The sequence below is a fragment of the Euphorbia lathyris genome, chromosome 3, assembly GCF_963576675.1.
Source record: "Euphorbia lathyris chromosome 3, ddEupLath1.1, whole genome shotgun sequence".
NCBI lineage: Eukaryota > Viridiplantae > Streptophyta > Magnoliopsida > Malpighiales > Euphorbiaceae > Euphorbia > Euphorbia lathyris.
This window is the reverse complement of record NC_088912.1, coordinates 17,039,214-17,056,661: the sequence shown is the minus strand read 5'-3', so window position 1 is coordinate 17,056,661 and position 17,448 is coordinate 17,039,214.

Below are 17,448 nucleotides of genomic sequence, written 5' to 3'. Positions count from 1 at the left end.
GAAGGAGGATGCTCCCATTGTTACTTAGTTTGTTTTTATTTGTGTCATTGTAAAAACGCTTTTAAGTACGATTTGTTTTAATCCTTTTGTGGAAGCTATGTTATTTTTCCTTTACGTTTGCGTAAGGAAATGTATAGGCATCTAGGATTTGTGTTGGAGTAGGTGGCCAGCCATACTCCATTGTATGAACCTTTATGAAGGTTTAGAAGCTGTTCTATTCCTTTGAGAGGAAGTAAAGCTGCCCAGGGGATCACTTTGCTATCTATCTTTGAGGTGATCCGCCCGTAGGACTTGTGAATCCTTCTCTGGGAAGGATAAGAGAGTGTAAGGACCTTGCGTCCAAGGATCGTTTTAACTCTATTGGAGATTGGGATCCGCCTAGAGACGGATCCGCCCATAAGATTGACCCTCTAATGTATCTCTAAGATAGCGATACATTGCAAATGTGGAGAGCGTTGGATGCCTCCCCTCTTTTTAGTACTGGAATATTGATATTGCTGTAGTAAACGATAAAAAGAACATAGATAATAGAACAAATGATGTTTATTAATGGGAGAAAGGCCTTATTACAGCAAGTAGGTCTTATAAGTGAGCCTCGTTAAAACCTTTAATAAGAAAAACCACATGGGAAAAAGCTTATTAAAGGAAAAAGAGTACTCAAGACCGTGTATACACTTCATTTTCTGACGAAGTATTTGCGGAGATTTTGGAGGTTCACGTGCGTGGTAGTGTATTGCCCTCCATGTCCTGTATTTTAAATGTGGCTGGTCCAATCTTGTCCACTATCTGATATGGACCCGCCCAGTTGAGTCCTAGCTTGCCCTTGCCTTCTCGAGATTGGACTTTATCAGCTTTACGGAGCACAAGATCTCCCACATTTAGATCCACAAGTTTGGCGTTTTTATCATGGTAAGCTGCAATCCGCTGTTTGTATGCTGCCATGCGTACATAGGATTGATCCCTGCGATCTTCAATCTGATCTAGGTGCTCCCTTAGTCGTTTGCCGTTGTCCTCTTCACAATAAAAGGCCACTCGGTCACTGGGGACCTGTATTTCGACTGGAATAACAGCTTCAACGCCATGAGAAAGGGCGAATGGTGTTTCCCCCGTAGCCGTCCTCGGGGTGGTACGATAAGCCCATAAAACACTTGTTAGCTGATCCGCCCACTTCTTATCATGCTCTCCCAATCTCTTCTTTATCCCCTTCACGATCGTCCGATTGGTAACTTCGGTCATTCCATTGGACTGGGGATAATAAACGGAGGCGAATCTGTTCAGGATGCCCAACCCCTCACAGAAAGCTTTGAATTCGCCACAGTTGAACTGTGTTCCATTATCGGTGATGATGGTATGTGGAACACCGTATCTTCCTACGATGTTGTCTTTGACGAATTCCACCATTCGTTCTGCAGTAATGGAGGAAACAGCTTCGGCTTCTACCCATTTGGTGAAATGGTCCACTGCCACTACCACGTACCTTCTTTGCCGGCGAGTTGGGGGAAATGGGCCGACAATATCTATTCCCCAGAGGGCGAATGGACGTCCTTCTATGATTGGCCTTTGAATGTGTTTGGTAGTATGTGATTCATTCGCATGAATCTGAAAATTGTGACAAGATTCTACCAATTTGGGCATCCAATTCGGCCGTGGGCCAGTAGAAACCTGCTAACCTGGATTTTTTCAAGATGGTGGCGGATGCTTCATGTGCCCCACATGATCCCTCATGTAGCTCTTTGAGGATCTGTTGCCCTTCTTCCGGTAAAATGCACTTCAACCAAGGATGACTAAAGGACTTTCTGTAAAGGCCGTCATGATCAAGGAGAAATAAGCTGCTCTCCTAACTATCCGCCATGCCTCTTCTTTGTCTTCAGGTAAGGTTCCATTTAGAAGATATTGGCGAATGACCGATCTCCAATCATCTTCTACCATTGTGAGTAGGGATACCTCCTCTGAGGCAAATGCTGGAGCTATTTTAACTTCGAAGGGACAATCCGGATCTGCCCAGTTTTCTTCACAAGAGGCCATTTTGGCCAAATGATCAGCCTCTGTGTTAGACTCCCTTGGCACGTGAATCAGCTCCCATTTAGTTTCCTTAGCTTCAAGGTGATCCAGCAATTTTTTGACTTCCGCTACGTATTTGGCCAGAACCTCGTCTTTCACCTCGTAATTCTTGATTACTTGGTTGACCATTAGTTTAGAGTCGCTATAGATCACGATCCGCTCCGGAGTGATTTCTTGGAGTAGGCGTAATCCCAATATTAGAGCTTCATATTCAGCAGCATTATTAGTGGCATGGAAATTTAATTTTGCTGCGTATCGTAATTTTATGTATTGGGGACCCTTGATCACAACGCCTGCACCTGCTCCATCCGCCGAGGAGGCTCCATCGGTGTACATTGACCATTCCTCTATCGGAGGTTTGGGATGATCAATCCCTTCGTCGGTGAATTCATTCACGAAGTCCGCCAGGACCTGACTCTTTAAAGCTGACCTGCTTTCATACCTCACATCGAATTCGCCAAGGCGAATTGCCCATTCCATCAACCTTCCCGAAGTGTCTGGTTTCTGCAACACCTTTCTCATTGGTATGTTTGTTCGAACCACTACAGTATGCGCCTGAAAATATGGCCTAAGGCGGATTGCCGTGGTTACAACAGCCAGTGCCATTTTATCAAGCTTTGAATACCTGGTTTCAGTGTCTTTCAAAACCTTGCTTACGTAATAAATCGGAAACTGCTGGCCATCCTCTTCTCGTATCATGACCGTGCATACGGCTTTGTCCGTGACCGATACATACATGTAGAGGTCTTCTCCCTTCAAAGGTCGACTCATCATGGGTGGCTCTGTGAGGAACCGCTTGATTCCTTCGAAGGCTCTTTCACAATCCTCATTCCACTCGAATGCCTTTTGCTTCTTGATGACCTCATAAAAGGGCTGGCATCTGCGAGCTGAACAAGAGATAAATCTGCCCAAGGCTATGATACGCCCGTTAAGGTGTTGTACCTCTCTGACATTCCGCGGAGCTTGCATTTCCAGGACTGCCTTAACTTTGTCAGGATTTGGGCTAACTCCTTTTTCGCTGATCATGAACCCTAAGAATTTTCCATATGTTGCCCCGAAAGTGCATTTCTCTGGATTTAACTTAATGTTGTGGCGTCGGAGTACGTCCAGTACCTCCTTTATATCATCTGCATGCTTTTCTACGGTCGTACTCTTGATGATCATATCATCTACATAGACAGAATAATTACCCCTTTTATTATCTGCGAATATCTTGTTCATCATCCTCTGATAAGTTGCACCTGCGTTCTTAAGCCCGAAGGGCATAACTTTGAAACAATAAGTGGCTTGGTGTGTTACGAACGAGGTCTTGATTCTATCTGAGGGCTCCATAGGGATCTGATGATAACTTGACTTCACATCAGTAAAGGACTACATTGCGTGACCGGCGGTTCCATCTACAAGCATGTCAATACATGACAAAGGATAGTTGTCTTTGGGGCAAGCTTTATTAAGATCTGCAAAGTCAATGCACATATGGTAAGATCCGCCAGCTTTTTTCACCAACACGACGTTCGCCAACCACTAAGTGTAAAGCACCTCCTCGATGGCATCCGCCTTCTGGAGCTTGGCGATCTCTTCCTCAATCACCTTCTGCCTTTCCGGGCCATGATTTCTCCATTTTTAAGCCACAGGAACTGCATCCTTATCAATGTTAAGTTTGTGAGTGATCACGTCTGGGCTGATTCTGGGGAGAATTTCATCCTTCCATGCGAAGACATCCTCCGCCTCACAGAGCACTTTGGTGATTGCATCTTTAATCTCGCCTTTGAGCCCCTTAGCCATTCGCACATGCTTTCCATCCGCCATAAGGTACATTTTGGTCTCGCCCAAGGCCATTGTGACGCGCTCCTCTTCATCTTCCTCCTTAGATTGGGGGCGAATCATTAGTGATGCCGAATACGTCTCTTGGGCCACCTTTTGGCTACCTTTGATCATCACACCTCTTTGGCCGTGGGAATGTAAAGTGTTAAGTGGCGAATGGAGATAAGAGATGCGGCTTCAGAGATAAAAGGTCGTCCGAGGATGATATTGTAAGCTAACTGACCATCCAAGACCGAAAACTCTAAATCCCCCCTCCAAACTTGATCATCGTCTGTAAGCTCATAGTCCAAAGTAACTTGGCCTTTTGTTTGAATAGTATGTCCTGTTACTCCCAAGATATCGACGACGGTTGGCTCTACTTGAACAGGATCAATCCTGAGTTTGGCGAAAGCTCCTCGGGTAATGACATTGCATGAACTTCCAGTATCAATCATTACCCTTTTCATCTCCCAGCCTTCAACCATCATAGTGACGACCAGAGCATCTGCATGGGGTGGTATCTTAGGACCTGCATCTGAAAAAGGGCGATTTAATGACGTCCTGTCAAGGGCGGTAGTCCTTGCCTTTTTCAACGTTGGCTGGTACCCAGGTCCGCCTGCTATGACATTGATGGTACCCTTTCCTTTCTTCTTTGGGTCCTCCTTGGGTCTGTCACCATCTCCTCTTTTGCCTTCCGTTTGGATGAACCGATCCAATTTGCCCCTTTCTATGAGACGCTCAATTTCTCGAGCTAACTCCCAACATGCATCAGTGTCATGGCCATTTTTCCTGTGATACTTACAATAGTTTTTAGGATTTTTACTATTATTGGTATACTCCCCCCCCTTTGGTTCGGGGTATGAAATGCTCCGCTTATGTTGGCTATTCTCGATCCATATAAGAACTTCACTCTTAGAAGCATTGAGAGGTGTGAAGGAGGTGACAAACGTTGATTTATTCCTAGAATCTCTTCGCTTGTTTCGGGAGGAAGAATCCTGACGCTTGTCTTTGTCCCGATCTCGAGGACGAGATTCGCCCCTGTCCCTTTTTGGCGATGATGGTGAACCTCGGCGAATGTCGTCCACCTCTATAAAATCTTTACAACGCTCCATCAGCTCCGCCATGCTGGTGGGTTTCTTTCGGATGAGGTCTTCCTGCAAACTCTTGCAGGTAGTGTTTCTTACGAAACATTCCACAGCTACGGAGATATCCACATCAATGATTTGTATGCACAATTGGTTGAAAGTGTCCACATACTCCCGAAGGGGTTCATTCGCCTTCTGCTTTAACTCAAAAAGCTTTCCAGATTTCACCACTGCAGGAATACAACCGGCGAATTTAGCACAAAATTCCCTGCTCAATTGATCGAAGCTGTTTATCGAGCTCGGAGGTAGAGATTGAAACCACAAATAGGCTGGGCCCCCCAACGTGGTGACAAACATTTTGCAGAGCACGGGCTCAGTGGCTCGGTTAAGCCTGGCCATTATTCGATACTTTCAAACGTGAGCTTCTGGATTATCTTTGCCTGTGTATATAGCGAGATTGGGAATCTTAAAAGCTCTTTCTGTCTCCTCCGCCTCAATCCAAGCTGCAAAAGGCGAATCCCTATTGGCGAACGGGTTGTGCCTGGCATTTTCTTCATTCATACGGCGCACCAGGGCCCTTACTCTATCATCAAAATTTTCTGGATCCGCCCTGGGACGGTCTCTTCGTGGCGATCTGCTTGGAGAAGAAGAAGAAGAAGAAGAACTTGAATCAGACGATGGATCTGATGGCGAACGTCTTCCTCCATTACCGCGTCCACTTCCTCCTCCGCCTCCTCCTCCACCACCACCTCTCCCTCCGTTTCCTCCACCTGGGGGAGTCGGACCGCTTCCTCCCCCCTGGCCTCCTGACGGGATGTGTCCAACAGTTCCTGAAGGCGGCGGCGGTGGTGGTCCACTTGCATGGGATGCCTTTTCTGGCCTTTTACTTCGCCTACGGCTAGTAGATGGGGGCGATCTGCCACGACGGGAGGATCTTGCTCGTCGGGGCGAAGGTGACCTTGTCCGCTTATCTTTCTCTCTTCTATGCTTCTTGCGAGTTGGCCCTTTAGATACGCCAAGGGATAAATTCGTCCGTGGACGCCTGGGTATATCGGACCCACCCAGATTCAACCCTGGACCCCCAGATCCGCCAGGTAGGGTCATCTCATTTGTTTGACTCCCTTCACCAGGGAATAACTCCCGATTAATTGGTCGCTCGCCACCTGATGTCGTGGCAGTTAACATGGAATCCGTGTTATGAGCTTGAAGGAACGAGGAGCTATGGGCACCTGGTCCAAGGCCAAAGTTTAACAAAGGCAAAGATAAAACGGTTGAAGTAGAAGTCGTGCTCCAACGCGGAGGAAGAGTCATGTATGTTCGGAGGCGATTTCCCATCTCAAGTCCATATCGCGCCTCGATATCTTGTGCACACATATTGATAAAAGTCACTGAAGGCATGTTATTGTCAACATGCGTTGTTGGAGCAGTTGTATCGGTGCGACCAGCACTAGATGGTGTAACTAACGGTGTTTCAATCCCTGAGGAGGGATTTTCACTTCCGTCGGTCATTACGTTTTCAGCGTGAACGAAAAAACCCTTTGTTTGATCAAGGATTCCACGTTCACCGCACCAATGTTAACTTGAAGAAAAATCCTTGATCGGAGTACTTCCCTGCGGTCGAGATAAAGACTAGGGTCGCTAGAAAGAGCAATTTTACCTGCGGTTGATTTAGAAACTAGGGTAGCTAGAAATAGCAATTTTACCTGCGGTTGATTTAGAGACTAGGGTAGCTAGAAAGAGCAATTTTACCTGCGGTTGATTTAGAAACTAGGGTAGCTGGAAAGAGCAATTTTACCCACAGTCGTAGACTATGGTTGCTTTTGAGCCATTTTCAACCGCGGTCGTGGACCAGGGTTGCTTTTGAGCCATTTGACCCACGGTAGTAGACCGGGGTCGCTTTTGAGCCATTTTACCCACAGTCGTAGACTAGGGTAGCTTTTGAGCCACTTTCACCCACGGTCGTGGACTAGGGTTGCTTTTGAGCCATTTGACCCACGGTAGTAGACCGGGGGTCGCTTTTGAGCCATTTTACCCACAGTCGTAGACTAGGGTAGCTTTTGAGCCACTTTTACCCGCAGTCCACTTAGGCTAGGGTCCGTAAGAAGAACATCCGCCGGCAGCCGATTCAAAGGCAAGGACGGAAAGAATCGAAAATGACGCCGGAACAAGCAGCGCAAAGGTCAGGTATTCTTCCTCCTACTCTTTACGTGTCTTTTACTTTTATATGTTTTACATTGCATGTGTTGCGTTAGCAAAAAACGTTTTCAAAACACACACATCACTGTCAAAATAGGAAAGTAGGGGCAACTGTAGACACCGAGTCGGAGGACCTGTGACGAAAACCTTTAACAAAGCGGTCGAAGCGGTTGGTTCCGGAAAATTTTGAAAGAAAAAGAGAAAAACGTATAATAATAAAACGGTGAGTCAACGAGAATCGCGGTCGTTGAGTGAGCGGCTCGTGGACGCTCCGCGACGTAGAGCGAGCGCCTAGCGGCAGCCGACGGTGTCCGACGACAGTCGGACGCACGTCCGGCAGCGCAGGGCTTGCGCTCGGCGTGCGCGGGACGCCCGACGGCCGTCGGGCACGCACCCCCGAAAGCCGTTAGGCGAGCGCCCGATGACCGCTGGGCAGGCGCCCGACGCTCGTTGGGCGAGTGCCCAACAATGGTTGGGCGCGCGCGCCCAACGACGTTGGGCGGATGCCCAACGATGGTTGGGCGAACGGCCAACGATTGTTGGGCGTTCGCCCAACTCTGTTGGGCGCCCAACATATGTTGGGCGTTCGCCCAACATAGGTTGGGCGTTCGCCCAACTAGATTGGGCGATCGCCCAACCCCCTTTGGGCGACGCCCAATTTTACTCGGGCGTCGTCCAAAGTTCCGGGGATCCGTTTGCCTATATAAGGCACGGATCCCCATGCATTTAGGGGGGACTTTTTGGGAGGATTTTCTCACTCTAAACATTTTTAGAGAGAGAAAATTTATTTTTTTGGGAAAAAACATTTTTTTTCCTAAAAATTCCAAATTTCCTAAAAGTTAAAATTTTACCAAAAACAAAAAAAACACCGGGAAAGCACGATTCGTGGAATCAACCGACTTCAACCGTCAATACCGAACTTGAGGTATTATCCGAGGACTAGACTGGTTTTACTTTATTTAATTTATTTCTTTTGTTTATTTATTTTTATGTCCTAAATTTATTTATTTAGTTATTCATTTATTTATCACATTTTATTTAATTCTTCGTATTTATTTATTTTTATCTCGTGTTAAACAAAATCCGGTTTCGTTTTAAAATAAAAAACCTCGTTTTAATATCCCAATACGAACCGTGATCCGATTAAAAGGTAGTTCGGGTATTAAAAACGTTGTAATTATAAGTTTTAGAAAAGATATTTCCGAATAACGTTTCAAAATAAAAACGTCGTTTTAGGAAACTCCGTTATAGACTATGATCCATTTTTGGTAGTTCGGGGATCCAAAACGATTGAATTAGACTTAATTTAAAGCTTTTGAACGAATCTGGAAAGTTTTGGAGTGCTGTTGTAATTCTGTCTTTTCTGTCACTAACAGCAGATTGGCGACGATTTTCCGTCGTAATCTGCTGGAAACCGAAAATCACCATTTTTACCCTCCTTTCTCCACTTTTTGACACTTCTACTTGTATATATATGTATATTATTATGTAATATGTTGATAAAAATTATTTTTAAATTCTATAATTATTTATTATGTACAATATAGTTATTTATTTCATTTTGAAATTTAATTCATTTGGATTTAATGTTATAAAGTAGTATATAGGTATATATATATATATAGTTTTTGGCTCATTTGAATTATGTTAATTATTATTGGGTAAAACTATTTTGGATATTAAATGTTATTCTTCCCATTTAAAGACTTTGTTCATTGTTTTACATGTTTTTTTAAGTATGGTAAAAGTGTATTATATTTAGTATCTTTTATTTTCATTATTATGTATATACTTAGCTATATTAGGTGATATTCTTACTTAGTTTTCTAAATTGTATGTATATTATTATTTTTAAATATATGTATATATATATGTATATGCTTCTTCCTCATTCTTTTTGGCATTTGGGGGACGTGGTTTTAAATTGGTTTTCAATTGAGGAATTTTGTATTAGTTGGGTTATTGTTGTAATTATGATAATGATAAGGTTCAATTGAGTGAAAAAAGGGGAAAATAAATCACAAAAAAAGAGTTTAATTGGTTGGTTTAAATTAAAGCTTTTCTAGATGTTCTTAAAGTGTAAATAATATTTTCTTGACCTCTTTAAACCGTTTCTTAAAATCATCACGTTTTAAAACCTTAATCCGTTCCAACGACGGATTAAGCGAACCTTGTAATTAAAATCGTTTTCATTGTGAATAAATAGAGTTTTGAATCGTTTTCTTAAATTATTTGTACCAAATAAATTGACTTGTATGCCTAACCACGTTTTCTTATTAAAGGCTTTTATCTCCACGTTTTCAAACGCCCGAGTCGTTCCAACGGCGATTCGAGTGAACGTCATTAACGGGGTCTTGAAACGTACCTAAATCGTTCCAACGGCGATTAAGGTACGAACCATGTAAATAAACGTTTTTTTGGGAAGTGAGCTTAGTTTAAAATTAGTATGTAATACGAAACATAAATCACATTGTAAACAAATCAATTCTTTCTTCTCCCCCTCTCTCTCCTATGTATTTTGAACTGATGTAAATGGGTGATTCTTTACCAAAGTGGCTTTTCAATAATATATGCTCAAAATGGTTTTCAAAACGAGAAAGAAAAGGTTTCAAATGAATTTTAAACTTAAAGAAATATGCGATTAGTCCGTTATCGCCTAACACGCTGAGTAGGAGGCCGGTGGTTCATAACCGGGCGATGTCGGGGTGCCTAGTAGCCTTTCTCCAGAAAGGAGCTAGCCTTCTCGGCTCGTACCTAAGTTTCCCGAACCCTCACCGGTCTCCCGCAAGGGATCGGTGTTCATTTTCCCATTCGTGGGTGGCGACTCTTCCATACTCCGAGCTCCGGTCCTGCCGAGCAGCTTGATTCCACGATTGGTTGCTTTCGGCACCAATCACCGCTTATGTCGCCATGAGGTGTCCACCCCCCGGTCCGCCCGGGAGATTAGGCCGCGGCACCTCGTCTAACAACGATCATGCCGGATGCATCATACTTGCATCGATGACATCGGAATTACAAAGGCAACAATGCCAATTCCATCATCATGCACCTAAAGGAATTGTTTGGGAAACAAACCAGGTGCGAACGCTACGAGATATCCAAGCTGTTATATCATTGCAGGATGCAAGAGGGCACATCAGTCATGACACATTGTGTCAAGATGATTGGCTACATTACCAAACTTTCTAGTATTGGATTTGCGATGGATAACGAATTAAGTGTTGACTTAATTCTTCAATCCCTCCCAGAAAGTTATTCACAGTTCATTATGAACTATCAGATGAATGACTTGCAAACCTCTCTTGAAGAGCTTGCAAATACGCTCAAGTCAGTTGAGCCCAATATGAAGAAAGACAAGGCAATACCGGCTATTGTCATAGAGGGATCAAAGAAGTGGAAAGGGAATTCTCCCAATCCTAAACATCCCAAGAAAGGTAAGAAAGCCATGCCCACTAAAGTTAAGGGACAGGAAGTGAAGAAGCCTAAAAGAAAGTGCCACTATTGTGGTGACGTGGGGCATTGGAAGAGAAATTGTTCTTTGTACCGAGCTACCCTCCAGAAGGGAAAAGCCGGTACTCCAACATATGGTATGTTCTATAAAGAACAAACATTGCAATTTTTATAGAGATTCGATTTTCTATTTCTCAGGAATATCACAAAATGGGATTTATGTGTTGATTTCTGTTTTTCGCAATTGATACCAAAAGACATAAGCTAGATAATTCAACTTACTTGTGGCATTGTCATATAAACAAGAGACGCATGCTAAAGCTACATTCAGATGGGCTTATAGATTCAATTGATCCTGAATCATTGGAAACATGCGAATCATGTTTAAAAGGTAAAATGACAAAGACACCCTTTAGCAATAAAGGTGAGCGTGTATCAGACACTCTATGACTTATTCATTCAGATGTATGCGGTCCTATGTCAGTCCAAGCAAGAGGAGGATTCAAATACTTCATTAGCTTCATAGATGACCATACTCGCTATGGTTATATCTACTTGATGAGGCACAAATCAGAAGCCTTTGACAAGTTCAAATGCTTCAAGAATGAAGTGGAAAATCAATTAGGAAAGAAAATAAAAACACTTCGATCTGATCGAGGTGGCGAATATCTTTCTGATGATTTTCTGAATTATCTAACTGAATGTGGGATATGCTCACAATGGACACCTCCCTATACACCACAACACAATGGTGTATCCGAGAGGAGAAACCGTACCCTATTAGATATGGTACGATCTATGATGAGCATGGCCTTACTTCCAAAGACGTTCTGGGGCTATGCCTTAGAAACTGCCCTCTTCACCCTGAACCGAGTACCAACTAAATCCGCTGTTTCCACACAATATGAATTGTTCGTTGGTAAGAAACCCGTGTTCTCGTTCATGAGAGTATGGGGTTGTTCAGCATATGTCAAACGCGTTGCGTCCGACAAATTAGATTCTAAATCTGATAAATGTTTCTTCATTGGATATCCCAGGGAAACCATAGGGTATTACTTCTATCGTCCAGATGATCAGAAAGTAATAGTATCCAAACACGCAACCTTCTTAGAGAAAGAGTTTCTCGAAGAAACACAAAAGGGAAGCGTGATTGAACTCGACGAAGTTCAAGAGGAAGAAACAACGACTGAAACAACAGAAGCAGTTGAGGTACCCGAAGAAGTCCTATTAGATGAGACTCCAGTGGCACCTATTCGTAGATCACGAAGAGTTCGTGAACTCCCAGTTAGATATGGTTTTCTAGTGGGAGATGATGACGAGGTTCCCGTGTTAGACGACGAACCCGAAAACTACGAAGAGGCTCTTACTAGTCCAGATTCTAAAGCATGGCTTGAGGCCATGGATTCTGAAATGGATTCCATGTATACTAACCAAGTTTGGACTTTGGTTGATCCACCCGAAGGGATAAAACCCATTGGGTGCAGGTGGATCTTCAAAAAGAAGACTGACATAGATGGAAAGGTTAGCACCTACAAGGCTAGGTTGGTAGCGAAGGGATATCGTCAGAAACAAGGTGTTGATTATGACGAAACCTTCTCTCCTGTTGCTATATCCAAATCAATCAGAATCATGCTTGCAATTGCCGCTCATTTTGATTATGAGATTTGGCAAATGGATGTGAAAACAGCTTTCCTAAATGGAAATCTGCTTGAGGATGTATACATGATGCAACCTGAAGGTTTCATATCAAAGGATGCAAATAAAGTTTGCAAACTTCAGAGATCCATTTATGGACTCAAGCAAGCATCTAAAAGCTGGAACAAGCGTTTTGACGAAACCATAAAACAATTTGGTTTCGAACAAAATTGCGAAGAAGCTTGCATTTACAAGAAAGCAAGTGGGAGCTCTATAGCATTTCTCATACTATATGTGGACGATATACTGTTAATGGGAAATGACATTGCTCTATTACAATCGGTGAAAGTTTGGTTATCTGGTAACTTCTCAATGAAAGACCTTGGTGAAGCAGCCTATATACTTGGTATAAAGATCTACAGAGATAGATCGCGTAGACTGCTTGGTCTTTCACAGGCTACATACATTGAAAAGGTGCTAAATCGGTTTAGCATGCTTGAATCGAAACGAGGTAACTTACCCATGGTACATGGAGTAAAGTTAAACAATCATCAATGTCCTAAAACTGATGATGACAAACGACGCATGGCTGTAGTCCCGTATGCCAGCGCGATCGGTTCGATTATGTATGCTATGCTATGCATTAGACCTGACGTAGCGTTCGCGTTATCTGTAACGAGTCATTACCAAGGGAATCCGGGAGACGAGCATTGGATTGCCGTCAAGAACATTCTTAAGTACTTGAGAAGGACTAAAGATATGTTCCTAATGTACGGAGAAGGAGATCTGAAAATACAAGGATTTTCAGACGCTAGTCATCTCAAAGATGAGAATGATTTTAAAATCCCAATCAGGATACCTGTTTATCCTAAATGGGGGCGCGGTCAGTTGGAAAAGTTCCAAGCAGGGAAGCGTAGCTTTCTCTACGACCGAGTTAGAGTACATCGCTGCTGCGGAAGCAGCAAAGGAAGCAGTTTGGATTAGAAAGTTCATTACAGAACTAGGAGTGGTGCCTAATATTGTCAATCCCATTGCTCTGTACTGTGATGACAATGGAGCCATTGCGCAAGCAAAGGAACCACGGTCTCATAATGCATCCAAGCACTACCTAAAGCGATACCACATCATTAGAGAGATTGTGGCTAGAGGAGATGTGAGAATAGAAAGAGTACCTACAAAGGACAACGTTACAGATCCGTTGACAAAGCCTTTAACCCAGAGAGTACATGATCGTCATTTAACTTCTACTGGGATAAGTTTTAGAAACAATTGGCTTTAGTCCAAGTGGGAGTATGTTGGGGTTTAGTGTCCTATAGTCAATTGTTGCGGGATACAAACTTATTGTAAATGAATTGTTCTTTATATCGTTTGTTTTAATGAGATATATGTTTTATAACTATATAAAGGCAATCCCTTTTAAGCACTAAATAAAGTCTAATAAAAGGAAATCCGTAAGTTTATTTAAAGTGATTATAAAGTGTTCATACAAGCATGAAGTGAGATAAAACTTTATAATAAACTAATAAACTTAAAACCACCCCAAGTCAAGTGATATGTTTAGGATTGATATATCACAGTTGAGACTTGTATGTAACAATGTCTTCTGTCCGATAGAAAGCTGATCTCACAAGCTTCATATATATAGATATCTGGACAGTTACATAGATCCGGTGAAACGTTGTTCATTAGGATTGGGGATCCGACTTGAGATAACAGGATGGGTAGATTCATCCTTGTCAACTGTTCATCTCATTGGTATTACTAGGTATAACTAATCCTCAGACTCAAAAGAATGTTAATTGGTCATCCTGAATTACTGAATGTGAGACTTTGATCCTGCGGTCCCACGATCCTTAACAGAGATGACTCTGGGGTGTGAACTGCAAAGGTTGGGTGTCACAGGAAGTAATGCCAGGGTAGTTATACATTGGATTGAGCATTTATCACTCCCGATTAATGCGAGATACATCCAAGGATCGCTTGTGGAAGACTCGACTCTAAGCCCTTGCAAGGTGATAGCTTAAGAGTAGAAATACGGATTTCACTTAATCTATCTTTTTGAGTTGACTCGGCCAAGAACAAGTAAAACGAACGTCTCGCTATATGTGACTTGACATTACCCATAGTCATAAGATTCAGTTTAAGGATGTAGTTGATAAAGGATCGTATTATACCGTAACTAATACGGAAGGGTTAACGACAGAATCAACCTGTCTTCTTAACGGACTCTGGGGGAATGATTACAGACTTGCCTATAACATACTCAGTACATCATTCCGTTATGCAAGGATTAAATATAATTCTTGAAGAAATTAATTTAATAGTTGCATACGGCCAGAAGTAGTAAGAACCTAATGGATCACACATAAGACTTGGAACCAAAAGAGAGATGGATATGATTAATAGATGGAAGCCCAATTGAGCCCAGTAAGGCCCAATTAAATGGAGGGGGCCGAAATTTATATATAGAAATAAGGAATTAATTTTATTCCATTAATCCTAATTTGATTAGGATTGTGAATTAAATTAATTAAGAGATAATTAAATTAGGAGTTTTAATTAGATTAATATACTCCTATTATTATCCTATTAGGTTATTTATTATTATCCTAAATATATTAGATATATAGTGAGATAATAATTAGGAATCCTTTTCTGAATTGGATTCCTATTAAGTAACCTATTCCTATCTAACTAGGGTTTAGATTCAAGCAACTATATATACCCCCTCCCATGTGAATTTCGACCAAGCCTCTAACCTCCCCCTATAGTGATTTTCGAAATTGCTAATTAGAGAGAGAAAAAGAATTCCCATCCCCTAGTTCGTGGACAAGATTTCATACGGCATTCCATCGATTGATTAATCTTATTCATCCCTCTTTCTCTTTGATCTTGTGTTGGTTAATTAGAGGCAATCTATTTTGGTTGCATCTCATAAGGGTTGATTTCATCTTAACCTCACCGTGTTAAACTTTGTGGTTGGAATCTCGGAGAAGAATTGTGGGCACTTCTTTAACAACGGTAGATTGTTCATCGAAAGGTATTCCTTCTTATCCCTCTTTATATGAAATAACGATTAACAGATCCTATGGTTAAAAGGAAATAGGCTAAAAATTTTATATTTCCGCTGCTATACCTTAGCCCTAATTTCCTTCAAGGTCCTCCCATATAGATTCTGGCACTTGTAAAGGCATAAGTAATCCTGCATTGGTGGTGTGCCCCTTAGAAGTTTGGCAAACCTCACATTGCTCCACAATATAAGCTACATCCCTCCTTAACTTCTGCCAATAGTAACAGGTACTCACAGCTTTAAAAGTCATGTCCCTACCAAAATGTCCGCCCAAAGTTCCTCCATGAAGATCTCGGATCACTCTCTCTCGGATCGAAGTACCTGGAAAACACAATTGACTACCCCTCATGAGATCACCGTTAAATAATTGATACACACCATCCCCGCGGTTTGATCTCTATACTTCTCCCAAATACCCCCAAAATATGGATCCTCTCGATAATCCCATTTGATGTGCTCAAAGTCTTTTAGCTCAAGTGCTACTGTTTTGAGGAGAGCAACTCTCCTACATAGAGCATCCGCCACTTTATTTTGTTGACCCACCTTGTGGAGAAGCTTATAAGGAAACTTATCCACAAAAGCGGACCATTTAGCATGCATAGAACTTCGGAGCTATTTTTTAATCCCTAAATACTTGAGCGTTTGGTGGTCGATGTAATAGATAATTAAGGTAATCATTTCATCATTTTAAGCATAAATTTGATTTGCAATCCTTGAGAGCATAAATTGCAAATCCAGTTAAAGCGAATAACTGTTATTGGGTTTTGGTGCATGCCTTTTCATATGCTTTTCTTGTTATAGTATTTTATATTGTCAATTGAATCAACATTGCCACCATTGTTCTATTCTTCAATTGAATCTACAGCTGCATATTTTATTTCCTTCCGATGAGGAAATCTCCAGTCTGAAGCCAGACTAAGACGCAACACACGCGGAGTATGGGTGGCAATGGGGCAGGGAATAACCGAAAACCGTGGGATCCGAACCGATGGGGCAGGAGAAAAACCAAAAATTTTGGGTGTGGGGATGGGGACAGGGGAAATTTTAGCCTCGAACATTAAAATTGGACAGGGGTGGGTGTTACTATCCCCGAACCGCGGTGATCTGCAAACCGCCCCCGAGAAACCGACCGAAAAATCCCCACAAAATCCCCAAACAATAAAATAAAATAATATCTATATCTAAAATAATTAGTATTTTAAATATGATTAAAAAATATTCAGTATTGTGATAAGTTAACTAATATTATTATCTACATTTATAATAATTTAATTTAGTTTAAATTATTAAAAAATCAGTACTTTAATTAAAAAAAACCTATCTATCTATTCTATTCTATTGTTTTTTTATAATATATGTTTAAGTTACTGGTATAAACCAATTGTTATTGGTATAAACCAATACCAACTGGTTTACAACTGGTTTACAACTGGTTTATACCAGTAACAGCTGGTATAAACCAGTTGGTACTGGTTTATACCAGAAACACGTGGAGAATTTTAAATTTGGGGATTGAGTAATTTTTTAAATTTGGAAAATTTTTTAAATTTTATTTGAGGATTGGGGATTCTCCGAAACTCGTGAGGAACCGTGCGGGCGGGTGTGGGTGCCAAAAAATTCCCAAACATTTTTTTGGAGATTCCCCGAAACCTCCCCCGAAAATATTGGAGGCAAAATGGGGGATGCAAAACTGCCCCCGCCCCGCCCGTTGCCACCCTAACGCGGAGCGTGGATTCGTTGCTCGAAAGGGAGGAAGAGAACTATTCGTGGAGGACCAAGTTCAGGAGGCATTCCACGCGAAGCGTGAGTTCGTTGCTCGAAAGGGAGGAAGAGAACCATTCGTGGAGCATTAAGTTCAGGAGGCAGTCCACGCGGAGCATGGTTGTTGAGGGAAGACTTCTTCGCCATGGAGGAGACAAGGGCTGAGCTTCACTTGTTTATGTCTTGCCACTTTGCCTTATTTACTCTACTGCCATTACTTATTTTCATCCCTAACTTATCCCTAGAGTTGTTCTTTTGGGTTGTAACCCTAGTGTGTCCTTTTTAGTCTTTTATCTTCATTTGGAGGTAGGTATAAATGCCTTCTATTTTGTAATGAAGAACAATTTTGATATTATGAACATTTAACCTCCATTGAGAGCTTGGATT